General features: G+C 38.8%; 1 long non-coding RNA gene across 1 annotated transcript; it reads right to left on the reverse strand.

Moving 5' to 3' along the window:
• Positions 1 to 3754: 3754 nt before the first annotated feature.
• LOC109238876 lies at positions 3755 to 7022 on the reverse strand. The gene is made up of 2 exons (XR_002069821.1): positions 6390 to 7022; positions 3755 to 4030 (listed from the first exon to the last, which is right to left on the reverse strand). It is a non-coding gene; the product is annotated as an uncharacterized LOC109238876 (long non-coding RNA).
• Between the last annotated feature and the right edge of the window lie 18629 nt (positions 7023 to 25651).

The raw sequence follows: 25651 nt of genomic DNA on the forward strand, positions 1-25651 counted from the left end.
AACCCTTAGATGCCCGCAATTTGGCGAAGTTCTGCGGGATTTGAAAGGATTTTTGGTTATGATTAGGGATGAGGGGAGCCAGGGGAGTGTAGGATATGAATTTGGGGTTGATTTAAGGTGGCGCCGCCACCAGAGACCTAAGGCGGCGGCTAGGGTTCTTGGCTTCAAACTCAAATTCGACGGATTCAAGGCATGTTCGAAGGATTTTGATTGTGGATTAGGGGTGTGGAGAGTGGGGAGACACTAGGGTGTGAATTTGGGGTCGTTTGGACAACTTTATGTTTTGGCCAAAATTTCGATCCAATATTTGAGACGATTGGTAGTGATTCGAAGAAAATTACTTTGGGGGTTGGAAAGAGGAGGGGAAGACGAGTCTACGGTTTATTTTTGGACGGAAAAGGAGCATCGCCGCCGCCGGCGGCGATTTCCGGCCGGCTGTGTTAGGGCGGAGGGCGGCGGAGTTATGGTGGGGGAAGGCCGGCGTTACAGGGAGGGGGTTGGTACGAGGAAGGGGGGTTTNTCGTTACGGAGGGGTAGGGGTTGTACGAGGAAGGGGGGTTTGGTCGTTGAGTTGTAAGGAGGTTATTACAATTTTATGTAATTTCTTGAATGAATATGGACCGTCCCATCACGGGGGATAGATGGATGAGATGAACTGTAGCCAATACGACGTCGTTTTGCTGAAGGGGGGGCTGGACCGGGTAAAGGTATGGATTTGGGCTGGTTTTGGTCCGAGTTGTGAAGGGTTTTTGGTGATTTTTGGTTTGGGCTGCACGAAATTGGCCCAAACATTTGCCAACCCATGCTTTTTTATTTCATTTTCTATTTATTTTCTTCTTCTCTTTTCCTTTTATTTATTTAAAATTCAGATTTTACAAAAATGTAAAATTAAAAATAACCAAAACCTGATTTAATTCTAAATGAGACTAATTAAATTTCTTAAATTAATTAGATCCTAATTTTAGAATGAAAATCAAACAAATAGTGAAATTAACGGAACAAAGATGTAAAAGATTTATTTTTGTTATTTTTCTCTTATGAATATAAATATCGAATTCTAAATGCGAATGCACTATTTTTGTAGCCTTTTTTATGAATTATGGCAACTAAAAATGAACACAAAAAAGGCAAACAAGGCACAAAATCATGCAATTAATTCCTAAAAATTCAAATAATAAAGAAAAATCCTAATTCTAAAGAATCTATAGGAGTAATTTAAGCGTGGCAAAAATCACGTGCTCACAGTCTCCATCACATTGACCTTAGCAAATTGCGTTTGGCTCCCTTTTTCCAGCTCGTTCTTAAGATCAACTTCCGGGACCGAGACTGATAGCGCTGAAAGCTTTGCAGCAAGTGGCCCTCCGAGGATATCAGAAGAGTTCTCATGTTCTTTTTCAACACATATCATACCCACCATATGCGTCTCATTATGAACAGGCAATGGACTTTGGCTAGTGTCTACTGCATCTGGATTTTGCACGACAATGTCACTTGCATCGATAAGCTTCTGAACTGCTCTTTTCAGATGCCAACACTTTTCTATGCTATGACCGGGGCATTAGAGCAATATGCTCACCTTTGAGAATAATCAAAATTCTTTGGAAGAGGGTTCGGCATTTTTATCTGAATCGACTTCAACATGTCCAATTGCCTCAACCTTTGGAATAAACTAGCATATGATTCTCCAATGGGAGTGAAAGTCTTTTCCTTTCGCTGTTGCCTTTTCATTTTGTACTCTGGCCTCGGTTGCAACCTTTTGCGGGTAGGTGGTTGATATGCTTGAGGGGGCGGGTAGGACATTTGTGGAGGCGGTGCAGGCCATTGCGGGTCTTGTGGGTGTGGAGCATATGGCGGTGAATTTTGGGTAGAGCACTGGGGAAGTGGGGTATGACTTTGGGGGTTCTGTGGAGAGAAGTAGAAGTGGGGAGGATTATATGGAGTATGAGGATATTCATGGGGTCGATCTCGAGGCTGAAAGCGTTGAGCAGGAACGCCCACTGGATCTTGTCGTTGGCGGGGCTCAACAACATCTTTTCTATTTCTCTTTCTTCCCCCCAAACTTACTGAGATGTTCTGAATGTCTTCTGTAGTATCTTTCAATGCAGAATAACTCATGATTTTGCCTGACTTGATTCCCTCTTCTACCATCTCCGCCATTTTCACCACATCATTGAAAGGCTTACCTAAAGCTGGGATCAAATGACTGAAGTAGGTCGTTCCCTGGGCTTGTAGGAAACGCTCAACCATTTCTTCTTCACCAATCGGGGGACTGTCCCGAGCAGCTTGTTCCCTCCATCTGAGCCCAAACTCCCTAAAACTTTCCTCGGGTTCTTTTCCATCTTAGATATAGAGGAGCGGTCTGGGATAATGTCTAGATTGTACTGAAAGTGTCGAACAAAATCTTGAGCCATGTCATCCCACGCATGCCACTTATTGACATCTTGACGAGTATACCATTCCAAGGCTGCCCCAGTCAAGCTCTCACTGAAATACGCCATCAACAAGTCACCTTTCCTGCCAACACTTCTCATTTCACTGCAATAACCCCTCAGATGGGCTACTGGATCCCACGCCCGTCATACAAGTTAAACTTTGGCATTTTAAACCCCGCGGGCATATTAACATCAGGGAACATACACAAGTCATTGTAAGACGTAATAATCTGATTTCTCATCCCTTGCATGCTCTTTAAGGACTGTTCTATACCTTTCAGCTTCCTGGATATCTCATCTCGCCCTTCCTTTCTTGTGAACTTTTCATTTTCAACATGAGGCTCATCCCGAAAGCTATGATTGTATGAGTCAGGGACCTTGTGGGCATCCTCTGAGGGGTAATATTGGGCATCGTGAGATTTGAGTGGGTATTCATGGTTGGATCTGTGAAGGAAAGATTGTTGAGAAGTTGTGATAGTGGGGATAGTGGATATGACTGGAGGGCAATTTTTGGGAAAGGTAGTTGGAGGACGAGTGATGGAGCTACTAGGGTGGTTGGGAAAGCTGTGATAAGCGGGAGAATCTGGAGAGTATGGTGGATCATCTGGCACTATGACCGGAGTTTGGGTAAGGGTAGCATCTAGGATGCTAGGTGGTGGCGGGGGTGGTGCCTTCCCAGTCATCCAATCCCGATACATGTGTGCCATTTATTGTCTTAACATCCTTACCTCTTCAACCAACCCATTTTCCTATTCAACCAATTGCTTTCGGGAACCAGTATCAACCAACTCAATTTTGTTATCATCTGCCATTGCCGTTCGACTTTATGTTGTAGAGAAGAGTTACCACTTTAAGAACCACAAACCAACCACTCTTCTGTTATAATGAAGATAATAAAGAGGAACAAAGTGAAGTCATCACGTTAGCGTTAGGGCATTTAACATAAGATAATCTCACATTATGTGCAATGCACCTAGTCACAGTTATCGGTTCTAAAATGACTTCGAGGGTACGAAGGTCATGTGGCATCAACCCAATTTCACTCTTGTTGCCTTGTTTCCTTCTTTATTTTCCTTTCTAACACCGTTTGGTTTTTCATTTCCTTCCCCCTCTTTTCTTTCTGATTATCGCTCTTTTCTTTTCTCTCATTTCTCACATCCCACAATTTCATCCTCTTTTTTTCTTTTTTCTTTTTTGTTGGTTTTTTTTGCCTTTTTATTTAATGATGATTCGATCGAACCCTATGTAGGTTGCCTACGTATCATGTCCCTCATGAATCAGATCAAGCGTAGTTTTGAAAATGTAATAAACTAAAAACAAAATCTTTTGGATTTTTATTTATAAATTTTTTGGTTTTCAAATGCATCATAGGAAGTACGATAATGAGAGACTCGACAAATTCAACTATATTGCGACAAACTCTGACACCAACTAAAAGAATCAGTACTACTGGACACGACTATAAAGTACAAGACAACATAAAAAAACAAACTCAAAACATTAAAAAAATCTCCTTAAGCAGCTCCTGAATGCAGTGATCCTGACTGGATGGTCCTGGGGCGTCTATCATGCTCAAGCTCTGGTAAGTAGATCCACACCTGTATGAGAAAAATAAGACCAAATAGAGTTAAAGACTTAGAATACTATGTGAGACAATAACACTCCCTATTGGACACATGCAAGACATGATTGTGGCTATCTTTTTAAAATTAACCTACGTGGCTTATTAGCGCAAACTCATCAAAGGTGACCTCATAGACATGGAAATACCTCACTAAAGCTTATGTGGATTCAAACTCCCAATAATCATGGCCCAAAATTAATTTGCAAAAAATGACCCATTTTGCAAGAATGGCCGATGTGGCCAGAAGTGGCTAAAGATGCAAACTCAAAAAAGGACGGACCTTAAAGTAATATGATACCTAGTTGTGGACTCAAGATTCTAAGACATGGGTCATTGAACCACTTTTGCACAAATGACCCCATTTTTGCAAGAATGGCCGATGTGGCCAAAAGTGGCTAGACATGCAAGATTTGGCTAAGACCCCGCGAAGCCAAGAACCTAAGACTCACTAGGAAGACCGGACCCTATGTGGGCTGCCTACGTATCACGCCCCGAAAGACGAGAATCAGGTACGCGTAGTTCGGAAAGATTGGATACAGGCGAGAAATAAAACGAAACAACTGAATTGGAGAAAACATATTTTTTGTCCCTTTTTTTTTGAAAAATGATGGGAATGTGCAAAATCTTTTTGGATTTTTCATTTTCATTATCTTTTGTCTTTTTCTTGAATAAAATTGCGAAAGAAAAAATATAACTGGGCCCTACTTGCTTCATTTTTACACTTTGCCTTCTTTTCTTTCTCATTTACCCTCAACCATCATTGTCCGCCAAATAACCCTTTTTACCCTTGGCAAATGCAACATGTAGCACATAAGATGCATCAGGATGGTCTTTTAATTTTGGCTACACCTGTCCTAGACGGACCCAACCCCTGTGTTGAGTCCCCTAAGTCAAATGCACGTGATGCAAACAAACGTTCCAACTAGGGTTCCGGCATAAGGCTATGTTATTCTAGGTAAACCTGAGGTTGTGTTCTAGACCTGGCTTACCCGAGCGGACAGCTCGAGCCGAGGTAGGGGCAACGTACCGGGAGCACGAAAGTCTACCCGGCCTTGTTGCTGACCCAAACCTCGTTCTATTTGGTATGACTTCTAACAGAAAAGTAGGCCACGCGTACGTGTGCACAATATTTTTAGAAGACTCAGAAGTGAGGCGTAAGAAGACATTTTAATACAGTTCAAATAATATCAAAGCGCTAAATAGACGGCAATTAGCACATTAGGTCCACAAAATACAGTAATATCAATAATAAATAAAGCCAAGTAAAAATCACATTAACAAGCTCGAATTCTTGAACCCTGAACCAGATATTCTGGGTTCTTCTCCCCAACAAAGTCGCCAGAGCTGTCACACCTCCTTTTTCCCGAGGGGGCATAAGGGAGTTTTTCCAATTAAACTGACAATAATCGAAATGGGATTATTTATTCAATTTCAGAGTCGCCACTTGGGATAATTTATGGTGTCCCAAGTCACCGGTTTATTTTAAATCCCAAATCGAGGAAGTTTGACTCTGTTCAAAAGTCTGCAAAACCAGAAGATCGGGTAAGAAATTCTGTTAACCTGGGAGAAGGTGTTAGGTATTCCTTGGTTCCGTGGTTTTAACACGGTCGCTTTAATCATACCTGGCTTAATCAATTTGTTTAATTACGTATTTTAGAACCTATGTGCATTTACCTTTTTACCGCTTTTAATTAAGAAATTAACCTGAAACGAGTCATGCGTACGTGTACTCATTTTGTTTGGCGCGTCAAGAATCATGTCACGCATACGTGTACACAATTAATCACGCTTTATTATTGTTAAGAATGTTTGGCCGAGGTTGCGCGAACGCATACCTCGATTTATTTTAAAAATCATAATTATGTCATGCGAACGTGTACACAATCACGATGATAGATTAACTCACACCTAAAGCATGCTATTGTATGTAATTATTTTCCTAAGTTTGGGATTACGGTGAAAGATTAAAGATCATGGATAAGAAACCATTGGCAGAGAAGCACGATTTGGTAAACTATAGAGTGATTAACTACAAAAACCTTGGCTAGCGAATTACACATTAAAATAAATATTCACACCATCGTTCTATTATTTCAACCCAACGTAAAGTCCTTAAGAACTAGGAATAATCAACTCTAATCAACACATGAAACACAACTCTAGAATATTCAAGAATATGAATCCAAATGATTGATCAACAAATAGGAAGAGACATAAAAAAATAAAGCATGGTATCCAACAACAAACCAATACCAAATATATTATAAAAATTCTAGAGCAGTAAAAATTAAAATCTGAAAGTTCAAATGAAGTAAAATGGGATAGAAATGGACCTCTATTGCTTAAAATTTCAAGCATTACAAAGGACGGGACAATCCGCAAAACAGTGATCCTCTACGAGCTATGGACCCGAAAACTCCAACCGGAATCGCAACCTCGAACAGACCCAGCTCGACTAGCTGATTTACATTGGTTCAGGGTGGTTTTTCGGTGGTCTAAGACTGGTTTTGAAGGTGGCAGTAGGGAGGGACGCCAGTTGGTGGTCGCCGGATTAATTTTTCCGGTCAGATCGTAAACAAATTTCCGGCCCGACGTTTTCCTTTCTTTTTTCGCAGGTTGCTGCTGATTTCTTTGGTGGTTTGCTCGTTTTTTTAGGGGGTTGAAGAGAGGTTGAAACATCTGGGTTCAAGAAGGGGGTGTGGTGGACGACCAGACTCGCCGGTTGTGAAGTCCGGCGGCTGGCCGGCGACAAGGGGAGTGAGGCAGGCACGAGAGAGGGGACGTCCAAGGGCGGCGGCTGCTGTTCTTTTTCAATGTGTGTGTTGGGTGGTCTTCAAGTGTAGATTAATGGAGCTTTTTTGGATAAATTTGATGCCTATCCCCTATTTGCTCGTCACTCTCCTTTTGTGCGTGAGTGTGTGCATTTTGTTGCTTGGGGGTGCGACTGTGTGTGTTAGGTTCTCTAGGGTTCTGTTAAGTGTGAAGAAGAAGGGTCTCCTTTAAAGTGTTCGGGTTTTATGGGTATTGGGCTTGGATTTATGGGCTAAGGGTTCGAATTGGGCCAAATCTTTGCCTAATTTATCTTTAAAATGGCCCTTTAACTCTGCAAAGCTAAAAATATTTTTTTTCTAAAATAATATATAATAAAATTTTTGAAATCATTCCTAATTAATTAATTCGAACTATATTATGACACGGAGCTATTTTTTTGTATTTTCAAGAGATTATATTAAAATAAAAGCGAAGATAAGTAACTTAAAATCCTACTAGAATTATAAAAGGACTAATGACCTCAATAGAAATGAAAAAATATATTTTTTTTTGTAATTTTCATTTTTTTATAAAATAAAATAAAGTAAAAGAGTCAAAACTAGTTAAAATAGCGATATTAGACCTAAACTAAATATTTAAACGCTAAAAAGTGTAAAATCTCGGGGAGGGTAAAAAATTATATGTCTACACCTATCAGCTATGAGTTACAAGATTCCTATCCATAAGTCTTTTGAAGCTTGATCTTGAGTCTTGGCTGGTTCTTCACGCAGCGTCTGATCTGAATCTTGAAGCTTACTAGGTGCAGGTGCTAGTTCATTCTTCTAGGGTTTCTTCGAATCGAACGGGACATGCAAAGCTCATGACTTCAGTCATGTCTTGAGCAGTCCACATCTTTTCTCCGCTTCTGCATTTGGAATTCACTTCTTTTCCTTTATTTTCTTTATTTTGGATTGAGACTTCTTTTTGGTCATCTCGAACCCTGTGCCTCGATGTAAAAACCTGCTCAGACACCAATACAAACGAATGAACAAAATTTTTCTGCCCTAGTTTTTACTAGGAAAAATCTCGTGAGTTATCTGTAACAAAACTCTATACTATGTCATTATTGAAAGCAATAAAAGTCGGGATTGGTGTACCCTAAGAAAACAAAGACTAGAAAGTAGAGACCTTATATCTAAAATGAAAGCAACTAGGGAGTGGAGGCCCTATGTCTAAAATAAAATCAACCAGGGAGTGGAGACCCTATGTTGGAAAAACGACTAGGGAGTGGACACCATATGTCTAAAACAAAATCAACTAGGGAGTGGAGACTTACGTTGGAAAAGCGACTAGGGAGTGGAGACCTTATGTCTAAAAATGAAGCGACCAGGGAGTGTAGACCCTATGTTGGAAAAACAACTTGGCAGTGGAGACCCTATGTTGGAAAAAAGACTAGGGAGTGATGACCCTATGTCTAAAATAAAATCATCTAGGGAGTGGAGATCCTATGTTGGAAAAGCGACTAGGGAGTGGAGACCCTATGTCTATAATAAGATCAACTAGGGGGTAGAGACCATATGTTGGAAAAGAGACTAGGGAGTGGAGACCCTATGTCTAAAAATAAAATCAACTAGAAAGTGGAGACCCTATGTTGGAAAAGAGACTAGGGAGTGAATACCCTATGTCTAGAATAACTTCAACTAGGGAGTGGAGATCCTATGTTGGAAAAGAGACAAGGGAGTGGAGACCCTACGTCTAAAATAAAATTAACTAGGGAGTGGAGAATCTATGTTGGAAAATACAGCCAGGGATTGGAGACCCTATACTACCATGATTTTGAACCTTTTGTTCTTTCTTTCTTTTTTCAAGAGAATGAGTAAAATACGGGAAAGAATTTGGAGAAGACTTACCTTTTTGGAGTTGTTGTTGCTGCAGAGCTATTTTAGTCTCTGCGTGGTTTATTTTTGGTTGCACCTTCTTTTAGCAAGGTTGCTTTGGATTGCACCTGTTTCCTTTTTTTTTAAACACAGAACAATTCGTTAGTTTGAAACAGTGGTTGGTTTTGTAGCCTTGAATGTTTCAGTCACTTGATCTCGGCCCTTTCAACTACAACTGGTTGTTTCCTGAATACTAATTGCATTTCTGAGCCTGGAGAACCTCTGGCTTTTCCAGACTTTGCCATGATGGTTGGTCGCGTGGGACTCAACCTTTTTTGACATTATTTTGCCTTTGTAGACCTTTAACTTTTGACTTGTTTTTTTTTTTTTTATTTTTTACTTCGGAGTATTGGGGAACTTTTGGCTCCTCAAAATTTTGCCGCAACGGCTAGTCGCGTGGGACTTAACCTTTTCTAACTTTATTTCTCCTTCGTAGGCCTTTCATTTTTGGCTTCTTTCTTCCAATTTTAATTTCAAAGCATTTAGGGTACCTTGGGTTTTCAAACCTTGCCGAGACAGTTAGCGACGTGGGACTCAACGTTTTCAACTTCATTTGCCCTTATAGGCACTTCAATTAATTTTCTCCTTCCAAGTGTTTTGAGTTCGAAGCATCGACCATCGTGGCCAGTCGAGGTCGACTTGATGACTTTGCCGAGGTTGGGTGCCTTTTTTGAATATTAGTTTGTATCAAATGAGAGCCCTGTAACTCAGTCTTACCATCCTTTCTTTGCCTTAGTTTTGGGATAGAGTTAGACCGAAGAGGATTCAAGGAAAAACAAACAATGGAATGGACAATGAATTTAGACAAGAAGTATCCTTTTCGGGGAAAGGAAAGAAGGACTTATCTGGAGTACATGCGGACTTCAATGAACATGACATGCCTTTTGGACTGGATGCCTGATCTGTGTAAACTGTCCGCTTCTCAGAAATTCATCAAAACTTTTGCCTCAAAACTGAAAAACCTTGCCCAAGACTGTGTTGATGCTAATGTCGGTGAGGATCCTCTTTTCGACCAGTGGCGCCCTTCGCGGGTTTTCACCAGCTGACCTCTCTTATTTCACTTCTCACTGTCGCCTTATAGTGCTCTTTGCGAGTTTTCACTAACAAGACTCTCTCATTTTTTAATTTCTCTACCCATCATCGCCTTACGGTGCCCGTGAGGGTTTTCACCGATAAGACTCTCTCATTTTATTTCTTTCCTTTTGATTGTGACAGCTCCAAGCGGTTGTATCCTCCAATTCTTGAAAATTCTCGCCAATTAATCGGAATGACTTGAAAAGGATTTTGGGTAAAAAGGATTTGAGTTGAACAGGCGAAACCATGGCCGAAACATTATAACTGCTGCCCCAGTTTCAACTTTCAGGGAATGTGGATTTTTGCTTTGGTGTGACTGAACCCCAGAGAGAGGCTGCCGACGTATCCTTTCGGAATGAAGTCGAACGTAACTCAAGGAACTTTTTTTTAATTTTCTTTTGTTTTTCTTCTGTTTTTTTCTTTTCTCGTTTTTTCCTTTTCTTTTCCCTTTTTTTCATTTCAATTTCTTTTTGTCTTCTTTGTGTTTTTTTTTTCTTTTTTTTGTTCTTTTTGTTTAATAACACTTTCAGTTTTCAAAGAGGGTAATCAAAGAAGGTAACTGGCTCAAAGGGCTGGCAAAAGTGTTAATGGTGTTTGGGTAGCGAGAATGAAAGCCTCTTCATCCCAATCGGAGAACATTAATGTTATATAGAGGATCAAACATAGTACCTTTTGACTGCACCCACGTTGACAGTAGTTTCATGGACATTACCTCTGATGTTTCCTAGGTACAACGCGCTCTTTTGGCAGTACTCACATTACAATGTATGGACCTTTCCAATCTGGAGCCAATTTTCCTTTAGCTGTTCTGATTCTTTGTTTTATTTCCTTAAACTTATCTTCATTGCATTCTGATTCTTGATTCATTATTTCAAAGTTTGACAGCGTTTTAGGATCTAGGCATGAAGTCCGCAAGCATGTCATGACATTAAAATCTGCAGTTAACAGAACTGAAAAGAGAATAAGAAAAATGACAAGATTAAGAAAAGAGACATTCTTGGACAATGAAATATTAATTTCATTTGTTTTTTTTGTTTTTTTTGATTTGTTTTTCTGAATTTCAAAGATAGAAGGATTTACGGAGAGTAAGACAATAAAGTAAAACACTCGGATCACACCCTGAGATAATCCGGACGCAGAAAGGATAGCAAGACTGGCTATTGAGACTCCCATCTGATAGGGAACTTTCATGTTTGGCGACCGTTTTTTGGCTTTTCTTCTGTTTCGGTGATGGCTGCAATGGCCTTCAGTGCCGGATCAAATTCTTCATCTTCACAAATCATTCCGACTACTGGCCCATTGTTGTGAGCAGGCAAGGGAATGTTTGTCATATCAGGAGCCTCCTCGTCCTGAAGAATGATTCTTTCGGCTTCAATCAAGTCTTAAACTGCCCTCTTGAGGGTCCAACAGTCCTCTGTACTGTGTCCCATTGCTCCAGAGTGGTATTTACATCTAGCATCAGCTCGGTGCGAGGGGGACTCTGGGTTCGGCCGGTTCGGGGCCACTGGCTGCAGCATACCTAGCCTAATTAGCCTTTGGAACAAGCTTGAATACGATTCACCAATAGGGTGAATTGATTCCTTTTGAGGTGCTCACTTGGGTGAGGATTGTTTGGGGAACATTTGGTTGGGGATTATACGGAGCTTGGTAAGGATGGGCATTTCTGGGAGGTGAAGCTCGATTTTTTGTATAATATTGTGGCCGCGTGTAAGGTTGCATGTTCATCACCACATGGGAGGCGGTGCCACAGCATAAGCAGCATCTTGATGACGATAATAGTGTTGTGGGACCTTAGGAAGCATATATGATTCGTTGAATACCCTGCGAGCTCCCTTCGAGCTCGAAACCATCATGGCTCCTTCTTCTCTCCAGTTTCTGTTCATCAAACCCCCAGAACCATTCTGAACGGCATGTGATGTGACCTTAAAGACAGCATGACTCAAGATTCAGCCCGTTTTTAAACCATTTTCTACCATCTCCCTAATTTTGATAGCCTCAGCGAACAGCTTACCCATAGCGGACATCATGTTTTAGAAGTAGTCCGCCTCTTGGGCCTGTAGAAAGACCGCAACCATTTCTGCTTCGACCATTTGAGGTTTCATCCTAGCAGCTTGCTCAAGCCATTTGACAGCATATTTGCAGAAGCTTTCAACAGTTTTCCTTTTCAAATTGCACAAAGATTTCCTGTCGGGAGCGATGCCCACATTATACTAGAACTGGCGGAAAAAATCTCGGGCCAGATCGTCTCACACATGCCAATGGGTAATTTCTTAATCCATATACCATTCAGAAGCGATTCCGGTGAGGCTTTCTCCAAAATAGGCCATTAGCAGCTCCTCTTTTCCACCAACACCCCACAGTTGGTTACAGTACCGTTTCAGATGGGCGATCGGGTCTCCGTGCCCGTTGTACTTTCCAAATTTTGGCATTTTGAAACCAGCCGGCAAGTGAACATGGGGAAACATACACAGACACTCTTTTGGCCACTCAGGCCTTGCATGTATTTCAGGCTTTGTTCCAGGCTTTTCATCTTCCGAGCCATTTCCTCTTGCTTGGGATTCTTGAAACCCTTTTCTTGTTCCACCGAGAAATCATATTGCGGAGGTTGAGTTAAGGAGTACAGGGTCACATATGTTATTTCTAGTTGAAGCTGTGGACCCTGAAAGGTGAACATTAGAGGCTCAACATACGACCGTGGTAAAGTTAGTTATGCTGTGGTGCAGACTGGTGCTGCAGAGAACATCGATGGCGGTGCCTTTGGGGCCGGCGCCTGGGGGCGAACCACAGAAGTCATTCGGGACCGTTAAACAATATACCCACATGGGATGAACGGGTTGGGCATAGGGGCGTTGGTAGCCTCACCTGACCTGGGGATCAACTTAGGGAACTTAGGTATTGCACTCGGTGGTTCCTTACCTTTAGACCAGGCGCCCCATATTTCTAACATGCGGAGACGCAACATCCTATTTTCTTCAGCGACGGCTGATTCTGGCTGTGGAATAGCCAACGCCTGGCTATCCTGAGGATCGATAATTGGTAGATGACTTTCGGAGGCCATTGGAACCCCACCTTTGGATCTTGTGAAGTAAGGATGAAAAGCCAGATTACCAACAAAACCAACCACCTGAACAGAACCTGGCTAATTTGCACACCCAACAACTTTGTTAGTTTTGAGATGCTTAACAGATAGGAAATCGCACATTGGGGTGCATGCACCTAAACAGTTAAACGCTTCTACCATGTGCTTGAACGGTTGCATGTTTCATCCCGGCCTTAAACTAACCCTTTTTCACACTGTATCTCTTTTCTTTTATTTCTGCCTTTCTTTAATCACTCTTGATTTTCTCATTTTGTTTATGGCGCTCTTTTATTTTTGGCACTCTCTTTTTCTCTTTTTGTTTTTGTTGCTCTTTTATTTTCTGTTGCTCTTTTTTTTGTCGCTCTTTTCTTTCTTTTTCACTCAATTTTTTCTTTCTCTATTTTTAAGTTTATTTTTCACTCAATTAATTTTATGGCTATGATCGAATCCGATGGGGATTGCCTACGTATCATGACGCCGCATGAATCAGATCATTACGTAGTTCAGGAAAATCAGGAATGGAGTAAATAAACTAACTCTTTTTTTTCTTTTTTTACTTTTTTTTATAAAACTCAAATAATGAAAGCGTTTAGAAAAAGAATATATATTTTTTTCGCATTTCGTCTTTGTTTTTTTGGGGAATTTTTGGAAAGAAAGCCTTTTAAAGAGGAAAGAAAATATTTTTGAATTTTTGGTCCTGATTTTTGAAATTTTCGAAAGAAATACTTCTAAAGGAGAAAGAAAATATTTTTAGACTTTTTATTTGATTTTTGTTTTGAATTTTTGGGAAATAGACTTCTAAAAAAAGGTAGAATTTTTTTTAATATTTGAGTTTTCTTTATAATTTCCGAAAGCGAAAATATTTTTTGGACTTCAACTTTTCAATTATTAGGACATTTGTGAAGGAAGACTTCTAAAGAATAAAAAGATTTTATTTTAGATTTTTGTTTCTTATTTTTTTTAATTTTTGGGAAAAATACTTCTGAAAAAGGGAAAAACATATTTTTGGATATTGATTGATTATTTTTTTTTTTGAATGAAAGACTTCAAAATAGAAGGAAAATATTCTTGGGTTTTAACTCTTTTTTTTTTTTAAATTTGTTTGGGATTTTCTAAGAAGGAATTAAAGGAAAATATTTTTGGATTTTTGAAAATTGGGGCAGGAACGAATGAGGTTTGCCTATGTATCTTACATCCGGTGAGAATCAGACCCGCGTAGTTCAGCCAGTTTCGATGGAACAGGGGAAACATGGCACTTGAAAATTTTGGCTCATTTTGAAATGACTTTTCTTTTTCTTTTCCTTTTTTTTCGTTTCAAAATTTCAGCAGAGTTTCAGGATTTTTCAAATACCAAGACGTTAACCTCTCACTCCTGCTTCTTTCAATTTTTTATACTTATTCTAGAAGCCGGTCAATATGCAAGTCGAAACAAACAAATGCAAGTTGTAACAACCCGGTCGATCATTTTGACAATTTAAGTCCCGTTCGGGACATAAGGTCTTGATCAGCTTTGTATTATGTGTATTGATTTGCGTGCATGGCCGAGTTCAGTTACCGGATGATTCGGAGTCAAACCGGAAGAAGGATTCTAGTTTTGGAAGTATAAGCGGTAAGAGTCGACCGGAATTTGACTTTTGTGTAAACGGCTCCGGAATAGGTTTTGGATGACCTCAACAGCTTCGTATGGTGATTTTGGACTTATGCGTGCGTCCGGATTTGGATTTGGAGGTCCGTAGGGTAAGTTGAAGCATTTCGACGAAAAGTTGGGAAAGTTGAAGTTTGGGAGGTGGAGAGGTTTGACCAATAGTTGACTTTGGTGATATCGGGGCAGAATGTGATTCCGAGAGTTGGAACATCTTCGTTATGTCATTTAGGACTTGCCTGCAAAATTTGACGTCATTCCGGGTTGATTTGATAGGTTTCCGCACGAGTTTTAGAAGTTGGAAGATTTGAAAGTTCATAAGTTTGATTCTTGGTGCGATTCGTAATTTCAACGTTATTTGATGTGATTTGAGGCCTCTATTAGGTTTGTGTTGTGTTACGGGACTTGTTGGTATGTTTGGACGAGGTGTCGAGTGGCTAGGGTGAGTTTCAGATAGGTTCAGGTTGTGTTGCGCTTGTTTTTTTATGCTCGTCGTCATTTCTTCAAGCATAAATGGTACCACATTAAGCAAATGAGCTCCAAATTCAGTTTTTTATTGAAACATTTGATCCGTATCGTAATTATGGAGCCATAGCAAAACAAAATCGTCGAATTTGGACGTCATATGAGGGAGTTATGCTCATTTCCGTGTCGGGGATACTGCTGGTTTTTGGTGTGCTCGCAATTGCGAACTTTTTGCCGCAAATGCAACCTTTTCCAGCCCTGTTCTTGTTTGCAATTGAATCGCAAATGCGACATCTGCAGCTTGTTTTCAGTTGTGTAATTCGGATTTTATCTTCATTTTGTGATATTTTTGAACCCTAGGTCCGAGAGTGGGTGATTTTGAGAGAGAAATTTCATCTATAATCGTTGGGTAAGTGCCCTTGATTAATTTCTAAGTATACTTCATGATTTTATTTGCGTTTTAACATCAAAATGGCGAGAATCAAAGTGAAAAGTTTGGGGAAAATTGTAAAAACATTCAAAATGAGAAAAAGATGATTTGAGGGACCAAATGGTATCGGAGTTTGATAATTTTTGTATGGTTGAGCTCGTATCCGAAGTGTTCGGGTTTTGTGAAATTTGTCGTGTTCCGAGGTGCGGGCCCGGGGGTCGACTTTTGGGTTGATTTTTAGTTTCTGATAAAGATTGAGGCTTTATGATCCGGAATACTTTCTTATGAGTTTTATTTATGCTTTGAAGTTATTTTGGCTAGAGTTGAGCCGTACGGAGGTTATTTCACCCGAGAAGTTCATTTTTGAGTATCGGTTTGTCTTCTTTGAGGTAAGTATCTTGCCTAACCTTGTGTGGGGGAACTACCCTTTAGGATTTGAGTCTTCTATGCTAATTGTATCTTATGAAGTCCGTGTACACGAGGTGACAAGTACGTGCTCGGGCTTATCTGCGGAAAGTTGGCCTTTTAGGGTTCTTAGGTCCTTGTATTCACTGAGTATGAAGTTGTTTTTGTATTCATTAAGTTTCTTAATTACTAGTCTCACCCCTACCTGCTTTAATTGGAATTAACTGCTTCATAATCCACTCTATTTGCCTATTTGACTCTTATATAACTTAACTAAAGATTTTTACTTCTCCTATTGCCATGCTATCATTTCCTAACTGCTTATATTTACTTGAAATTATGATTATCTCTTCTGTAATTGTTCATCCTTAATTAAGGTTATGATTATCTTCCCGCTGCCTATCTTTAATTGAATTTGTAGTATTTCTTTCGTGATTGCTCAACCTTAAAAGAAGTTTTGGTATCCTATATCTTCGTTGACTTATCCTTTATTGGAATTATTGACTCGTGATATCTCCCTTGTTGTTGAACTGTACTTTGTGGGACCGTTGTTACATATTATTTTCTCCCTTGTTGAGCTGCTCTTATTATGATTAGCATTCTCTATTGTGGCTATTCCTTGTGAACTAGTTCTTCCATTTCTTTGAGTTCTAGAATTTCTGAGTTGATTTAATTGCCATACTCCTGTATTATTGTCATTGTTGCTGTTGTACTTGTTGTTGTGATACACGAGGTTTCTGTTGTGCGGTTCTTATTGTGATGCACAAGGTTCTCTATCATGCTGTTGTTACTATGATCCACGAGGTTTATGCCGTGCGATTGTTATTGTGATGCACAAGATTTCTGCCATGCATCAAGTTGCATGAGGTTGCTGCCGTGCTATTGTTACTACTGATATTTTCACATGCGGCGTGACAAGGTGGGATATATATATGTGGGTTGCGCATGTGGTGAGACAAGGTGGGAACATTATTAGTGAGACAAGGTGGGTTGTGTCAGGTACTGATTTGTGATGACTTGTGATGGCCTGGGGGCATTCTTTGTTGTTGATATTTGTATTGTGGTGCACATATCTGTGTGAGTTCTATCTTGTGGAAAATTGTGGGAAAACATTCTACTTAATGTCCGTTTCTTTTTCTATACTTACTAGCTGGCATGAACTATGTTAGAACACTTGCACAAGCATACACGTAGTTAAGCACCCTTATCGGTTAAGAGGATTCTTGATATTGTTGAGTATAGATGCACACTCTTGTTTACTTGCCTTCTATGTGAGAATGGCTCTATTTGGCACGTGAACCGTCAGTGCGGTTATAAATTGTAATGAGAGCACTGGATGCCAAGTGTTAGGGTTAAGGAATTGGGACCCGTGAGTTGTGAATATTCTGAGGTTCGGTACCTCGTGGAGTTTATTGGCTAAAACCTGGTGTGAAAATGGTCGTTTTTGGTTGAGTTGTTACTTGCCTTTCCTTATTCTGTGATCATCGGATTTAAACTGTGTTTCGTTAATTCTACTGTGTCATTATTATTGTGTTCCACTGTTAGTTGTTTTCCTTTCTTACTGCAATTTCCGTATGATTTTGTCATTATGCGTAGTCTTTATATAGATATCTTACTATGATGTTTCGACACTTATACTTGTTCCGGTTATTTAGTCCAGTAGGTGTCTTGACTGTTCCTCGTTGTCACACCTCCTTTTTTACACACCTACCCCGAAGGATAATGTATAATGGAGTTTTTCCATTTAAAGTGACATTATTCGAAATGGGATTATTTATTTATTTTTTTTAGAGTCGCCACTTGGGATAAGATTGGCTTTTGGTGTCCCAAGTCACCGGTTTAATTTAAATCCCAAATCGAGGAAAAATTCGACTTCCCAATTGGAGTCTGCGAACCAGAAATTCTGAATAAGGAATTCTGTTGACCCGAAGGAAGGTGTTAGGCACCCCTGGATCCCGTGGTTCTAGCACGATCGCTTAAATTATTATAATTGGCTAAAAATCTGATTTTTATACATATTCCACCATATAATGCAATTTTTAAGATTATTTACCGCTTTTAATTATTTTTTACGAAAGTGAACGCCGTTTAAGAGCGTGTTTTTGGATCACGTCACATGAAATGCACCCGGATCCTTGACACCTCTTATTCAACGTTTTGGGATTTGGATTTGGGTCGCATGAAATGCACACCCGTATTTAGGAAGGTAAAATTATTAAAGAACGCGCCTAAAGTGATTAACGCGTTATTAATTTTGCGGGAGGCCATGAAAATGCGTTAAATGGCACGTCCCGATTTCTATGTATTTCAATAGAAATTGAAGAGGGCCACGCGATTCACGATTTTATTTGGCGCAGCGTACCTCGATTTATTTTCGTTTTTAAAAGATATCCTGTGGATGAACTAATATTATCTATTAAAATTCTCCTCTGATTCGATCCATGGACTGAATTAGTTGACAATAAATGATGATAAAGGTTCTATTTGAATTAATTAAAAGGGATGCGCAGGGAGGTTGGTTATTCAGCCATAGGGACTTTAACAAACACAGGTGGCCCAATTAAGAGAAGGACGACCATAGGTCCGATTTGAAAGTGACTATGTACCTGGCCCAAGTTCGAGCCCAGACCCAAACAGGGAGAACTCTAAGTACTGAAGAGATCCCTAGTTCGAATCCACAGCCCAACTTGGGAGGCCAAGCATTTATCTTCATTTTTAAACCATGAGATCGAAGGAAAACAATAAACAGGGTATGGGCTTCAGAAATCGTGAGATTTTCTTTTATGACTGGAAAATGACTTAAGCTGTTTGAAACATAAACATGCTGGAATTTCAAAAGTTCTGAAGGTCTTCAAAAGCAATTTTGGAGGATGTTGGAATTAAAGCTTATTCAAAACCATTACACCTAAGCAAAACTAAACATGCTGAATTCTGTCGTATTTAGCCATATAACAAACATCCAAGCTAACTTTAAATCAATGCTATTGCTAATTGAACAACTTCTTTAACCATTTCTCAAACAGAATTAAATTCATCTCAGAAAGCAAACTATAGGATTTCAGCTTTCATACGTGATGCTCCAGTTTAGATATAAGCACTCGCACTTAACAAAACTATTCAACAATAGGACAAATATGTATAACTTTCAGAATTAACAGTCATATCTAACCTTGATAAAACACGGAATTAAAGAAGGCTAATCAACAAGGACTACATAACTATATTACTACATTTATATAAACTTCATGTTGAGCTAATTAGGAGGCATATGAAGCTATCAATTGACAAAATAAACTAAATAATTGACAGCTGATATAGAAAAGCAATCTCCATTTCCTTTTCAACAAATGCACCTCATGAAACTGTGTTACATGATTAAATCAGGGGTGTGTACCTGGAAATTGAATAAAATGATGAGAAAAGAGGAGTCAGCTAGACAGCAATATCAGGGAAAAAGCAAACGCAGCAGGATCAGCAATTCAAAATCCCAGGAGTTAAGTATAGATTACAGTAGTTTCCAAATAGCTTCACACAAACATTAACCAGCTGATTTGAAAAACCACACTTGATAAATCAATGTAATTGATCAAATAAACAAATCCGGAAGACCTCTGCACTATATTTGATGATTTTCAGGATTTTCTGACTCTCTGAGCTATTTTCAGGAATTTGAATCTGGACAATTTTGGAGTTTTCCTCTTTTACTGATTTCTCTAAAATCTGGAATTGAAAATTTCCAGCATTTTGGGATTTCTAAGGCTTCTAGGAGCTTGTGGAGATTTTCAGATTTCCAAAGTTTTTCTGCAAGGCAGTAAAGACTGCCTTTTATAAGCCAATCTTAGGGCAACTTTCAAATTTTTCTTTTACACCTTAGTCCCTTATTAATTTTCAGATTTTAACTATTTAATCCCTCAAATTATGCCTTGTTGGCCAAGTTATACTACCAGGTTCCTAAATTTCAAATTAGAACCCCTATCTAGAAGGTTCTAGGGGGTTCCAATTTAGTTACTGCATTATTCCTTTTATTGAAATACCTATACTACCCTTGTCTTTACCCCTAAATTACATAACCTAGTCAACTATCCTCCAATCCTCCTACCTTGGTCAAATAACCATGGTTAACTAACGAAACACCTCAGCTATAACCAATCACCTAAAAATAAAGAACTACTAAACACAGAATAACAAAATCGAACAATGATTAATGAGACTACCTAGCGATCAATTAATCATATAGAAGTAATGCACAAACAGATTTACTAAATTTAAAGAAGCTCATAAGATCAATCAACACCTAACAGAGTCAAAATTAAGCTAAAGGAAACAATTACTAAATCAATCGCATTTACACTAGATTAACAAACGGACAAATTATGACCATTAAAAGGAAATCAAACATATCAGAATCAAACTAAAAGCAAAATCCAACTAAACTAACATTTAAACTAATCAAAATTAAACTAACACCTAAACATTTAGACTAACAGAAACAAAACAACAATCAAATCGAGATTAAACTAATAAAAATCAGAAAATTTAAAGAGTTTACTGATTTTGAAATAAACGGCCCTGAACAATTTTCATAACACACCATAACTAAAAGAAAATGAACAAAATAGACAAACAAAATTAAACCAGAAGGCTTACCAATTTTTAAAAACTTCGAACCAAGACTGACTTCACAATTCCGACTACGGGATGATATCAATCGACCATTCTTTATCAAGAATAATCAAATGATATCAGCTCGTAGTGAAGCTGTGCCTAAAACTTGCAAAGAAGACAGAGTAGCTCAATTTCCGAATTTTAGATTCGAGATTTGAGAAATTTGGGAATTTTTAAAGAGTAAGGAGTGTAGATTGGTGATGTGGGGGTAGAGGCAAGCCTAGGGTATAAATTTGGTAGGGATTGGGGACGGCGTCGCCGTGCACGGCGGAGGCGACGCCTAAGGTTTTACAGATTTGAGACGTTTGGGCGATGTTTGAAAGAAACTGGAAGCAGATATGGAACCAGGATGAGGAGAGGAACATGGGGGGTGAATTTGGGGTCGTTTGGAGAATCGCCGCCGGCGGAGGCGATTTCCGGCCGGCGGCGGATGGTGGGAGACGGTGGAGTAGCGGTGGTGTCGAACAGGGTACGAGGAGGGGACTGCCTGGTCTCTAATTTTGTAAAAGGGATTATTACATATTTATGTAAATCCCTTGAACGAATCTGGACCGTTGGATGATGGGCGATAGACGGCTCAGATTTCTCGACGCTAAACGACGTCGTTTTAGAAATAAAGGGGGCAGGCCGGGTCTGGGGTTGTTAGGCTTGTGATTTGGTCCGGTTTTAGGTGACTTTTGGGCTTAAAATTGGATTTTGGCCCAAAATTTGATCTTTTATCAAGACCATTCTTTTTTTTTTCTCTTTTCTTTTTGTTTCCTTTTGTATTTATTTTTGCATTTTACTTATTATTTGTGAATTTTCTGATTTTATCATGTAAAAATAACTTTTTTCTAAAATAAGACCCAAATCAAATCTAAGGTGAGACTAATTAACTAATTCCTAATCAAAAAAGTAAAATTTAAAAATTGTAAAAAGACTATTTTTTGTTATTTTTCTCTTATTTAGTAATATTAATTAACTAGTAGAACTAAAAATATAAAAATCAAATTTTAGATGCGAAAGGTACTATTTTTATTTTTATTTTTATGAATTATGCCAACTAAAAATGCACAAAAAAATGCAAACAATCACAAAATCATGCAATTAAATTTTAAAAAATAAAAGAAAAATCCTAATTTTATGAATTTTATGGGTGTAATTTAAGCGAGGCAAAAATCATGTGCTCACACTCGTCACTACTCCACTGTGGTTAGTCTTGATACTTGCTAGGTACCACCGTGGTGTACTCATACTACACTTCTGCACATTTTTGTGCAGATCCAGGTATTGCGGAGTAGGTCGATCGTTAGCTAGCTGTACAGATCTTGTGGTAGAGACTCAAGGTAAACCTTCTGCTGTGTTCGCAGGCTTCGGAGTCACCTTCTTATTTTGTATTTACATTGTTCACTCTTATTTCGAAACAACTGTATTTTAGAGGTTTCCTAGCAAACTTTGTAGAGCTTATGACTTGTACTACCGGTTTTAGGATTGTAATACTTGTATAGAGAATTCTAAATTTGGAATTGCTAATCTATATTTATTTTGTTATTATTTTCAGAAGTTGTTAGGCTTACCTATCCCCTAAGACTAGGTACCATCACGACATCCAACAGAGGGAAATTTGGATCGTGACACAAGTAGCACGTAAGATGCATCAGGATGTTCTTTTATTTTTGGGTACACCTATCATAGAAGGACCCAATCCCCGTGTTGAGTCCCCAAAGTCAAATGCACGTGATGCAAACAAACGTATCTACTAGGGATCTGGCATGAGGCTACGTTATTCTAGGTTTAAAATCCTGGGGTGTGTTTTAGACCTGGCTTACCCAAGCGGACAGCTCGAGTCGAGGTTGGGGCAACGTATCGGGAGCACGAAAGTCTATCCGGCCTAGTTACTGATCCGGCCTCGTTCTATTTGGTACGACTTCTAACAGAAAAGTGGTCCATGCGTGTGCACTATATTTTAAGAAGACTCAGAAGGGAGGCGTAAGAAGACAGTTTGATACAGTAAAAATAATATCAAAGCGGTACATGAGCGAAAATTATCACATTAGGCCCACAAACACACTAATATCAACAATCAAGAAAGCCAAGCATAAATCCTATTAACAAGCTCGAATTCTGAACCCAGAACCAGAGATTCTGGGTTCTAGTCCCCATCGGAGTCGCCAGAGCTGTCACACCTCCTTTTTCCGAAGATAAGGGAGTTTTTTCAATTAAAGTGACGTTATTCGAAATTAGATTATTTATTTATTTAGGAGTCGCCACTTGGAATAATTTTTATGGTTTCCCAAGTCACCGATTTATTTTAAATCCCAAATCGAGAAAATTTGACTCTACTTTAAAGTCCGCGAAAGCAGAAGACGGGGTAAGGGATTCTGTTAACCCAGGATAAGGTGTTAGGCATTCCCGGGTACCGTGGTTTTAGCACGGTCACTTTAAATCATACATGGCTGAATAAAAATGTTTAGTTACTTATTTTAGAACCTATGTACATTTACCTTTTACTGCTTTTAATTATGGCGTTATGGATTTTTCTTTGAAATGGATCACATGTGTGTGAATCTGTTTTATTTGGGGCATTAAAATCATGTCACACGTACGTGTACACAATTAATCACGCGTTTTAAGTTATCAAGATTGTTTTGGCCAACGTCGCGCGAACGCGTACTTTGATTTTATTTTTGGGAATCATAATCATGTCACGCAAACGTGTACACAATCAAGATAGTAAATTAAATGCGCGTGTAAAGCATTTCTACGATATTCATAAGGTAATTATTTTCTAAACTAGTTTGAGATTCGTTGTGCAAGGCCATTGATTATGGAATCATTATTATGGAAAACGATCTACACTTGCAATAACTAATTATAACAGTGATCAAGCTCACATTTTAGCCTAAACCAAAGATTCAGTAGTTGTTGTGGATTTGAAGAAAGGCTGGAACTAACTAAATGCAACATGAGCACTATTATAACGCTAAAAGAGGTTTCAGATTATTGGGCTCCACTTGAGCCAGGTGAGGCAGAAATGGGCCAAAGTTATCATCAGGCCCAAAGCAACATTTATCAAGACTTCATGGACGTTAAATTACACATCATAACAAACAACAAAATATAATTATGTTCATCCAGTCGTGAGCTTGCTATGTCTGAATACTCTTAAGGGAATAACAAATAACCAGTTCCAACAGATCAAAATTAACAATTATACATCCTGATATGAAATGAATTACACAGATATTTATAAATATTGTCTAAGATTAGCCATAGATTTTTCAATTAAAGAAGATCAATTGCAAGGCAATAATGAATTTCCAAAGAAACGCAAAAGCTGAATTATCACAAATAGGCCTTCGTGCTTCGAATTACTTCGCCATTTCAAAAAAATTTCAGATCGATACGTGACAACACGTTCATTTCACACATAGAATAGCAGAAGTTGAAATTTAGGAAGATTCACATAATTAGGCAAAGACTTGATTGAATTTTTGAATCATTCAGTGAAAACAATATAGAGAGGTGTAGATTTACCTAATTGAGCTAAGATAACAACAGTTGAGAGCCTAATCTGGCCAAAAATAGCTAATTCCTCTAGATTTAAGTTTGAGGAAGAGAAAACCAAACAGAGGCTAAAGCAACGAGTCAGAAATCAGCAGCAACTCCGCAAAGCAAAATCCCAGCACTTTTACACAAAACGATATCCAGAAATTCCGAGAAATAAATTTGAAAACCAATGGCAACAAACTTGAGCAATTTCGGACTCCTTTTTCTTTCCTTCTATTTTTATTGTTTGTTCTTCAAATCTGGGATTTGGACTTTTCAAATTCCCAGTCCGTTTTTGTGAATTCCTGAGTGTGTGTGTGTGTATGTGTGTATGTGTGTGTGTGTGTACCATGAGAGAGAGTGAGATATAGGTAAGACGAAAGGGGATTCAAGAGGCGTCTAGGTTTTTGGTGTCCAAGGGGAAGATCCATGTTCTTTAGGGAGGATTGGGAATTAGAGGGCGGCAGCTGCGAGAGTGAATAAGTAGGTGGGGAAAGCTAGGGATTCGCTAAGGGGAATGTCTGTTCTTGAGAGAATGGGGAATAGAGGGGCGGCTGCTAGGGTTAGGAAAATAGGGGGAGGGGAGTCCGTTTGATTCTCAGAGAGGAGGGAGTTAGAGGGACGGGTTAGGGTTTATTCGCGAGGGGGAGGGGGGGAATCCGTCGTTCATCAGAGAAAATTCCGTTGGGCGGCGACTGGTTTTTGTTCTTCTTCAGAGAGAGCGAAATTAGAGTTTTTTTAAGTGGGAGGGGGATCCGTCCCTATTAGAAAATGAAATGGCGGGGGGGGGGGGAGGGGGGGGGTATTTGGTTTTTAGTGAGGGTCGGTGACGAAACAACGTAGTTTTGATGTTAAACTACGTCGTTTGGTGGCCTGGGAGGAAGGGTTGTTGGACATGGTATTGGGTTTGGGGGATTGGACTTGGTAACAAAACCCCAGACCGATTTTTAGCTTAGCAAATCTTTCTTTTTCTCACTTCTTTTTTTTTGATTGATTTTATGTTCTAACCAAGTTAATTAAAACCCCAAATTAAATGCTAACCCAAATCTAAATTGCAAAATTAAACCTACATACCTATTTTTAACAATTACTAAATTAATTAGCTAATACTGCATATAAAGTTACTAATGTATTTTTGTGATTTTCATTTAATAATGTATTTAATTAACATAATTAAATCCTAAATGCAAATAAAAATTTAAAATGCTATGAGATGAAGAATTTAAAATTTTTTATGATTTTCTATGGTTTTAATAACAACTCTATATATGCATGAACAATGAAAATAAATTGGATAAAAATGAAGAATTTTTTTTACAATTCTATGAAGTAATTAAAGAAAACTATTTTGGAATATTTTTAGGAGTGATTTGCATTAGGGAAAATATTAGGTGCTCACATTATTAATTGAGTATTCTTTTATATTAGGATTTGAATAGGAAATATCAGTTATTCCCTTTTCGGCTCTCTCTCTCTCTCTCTCTCTCTCTCTCTCTCTCTCTCTCTCACCTTTCTCTATTTTTAACCCGATTATTTTCCTTCGATTTTCTCTTTTTTCTCATCTACTTTATCCTTTTTTTCTACGAAATCTATCAATAGATTTCAGTCGTTTTACTATA

The sequence above is a fragment of the Nicotiana attenuata genome, unplaced genomic scaffold, assembly GCF_001879085.1.
Source record: "Nicotiana attenuata strain UT unplaced genomic scaffold, NIATTr2, whole genome shotgun sequence".
In the NCBI taxonomy this organism is placed as follows: domain Eukaryota; kingdom Viridiplantae; phylum Streptophyta; class Magnoliopsida; order Solanales; family Solanaceae; genus Nicotiana; species Nicotiana attenuata.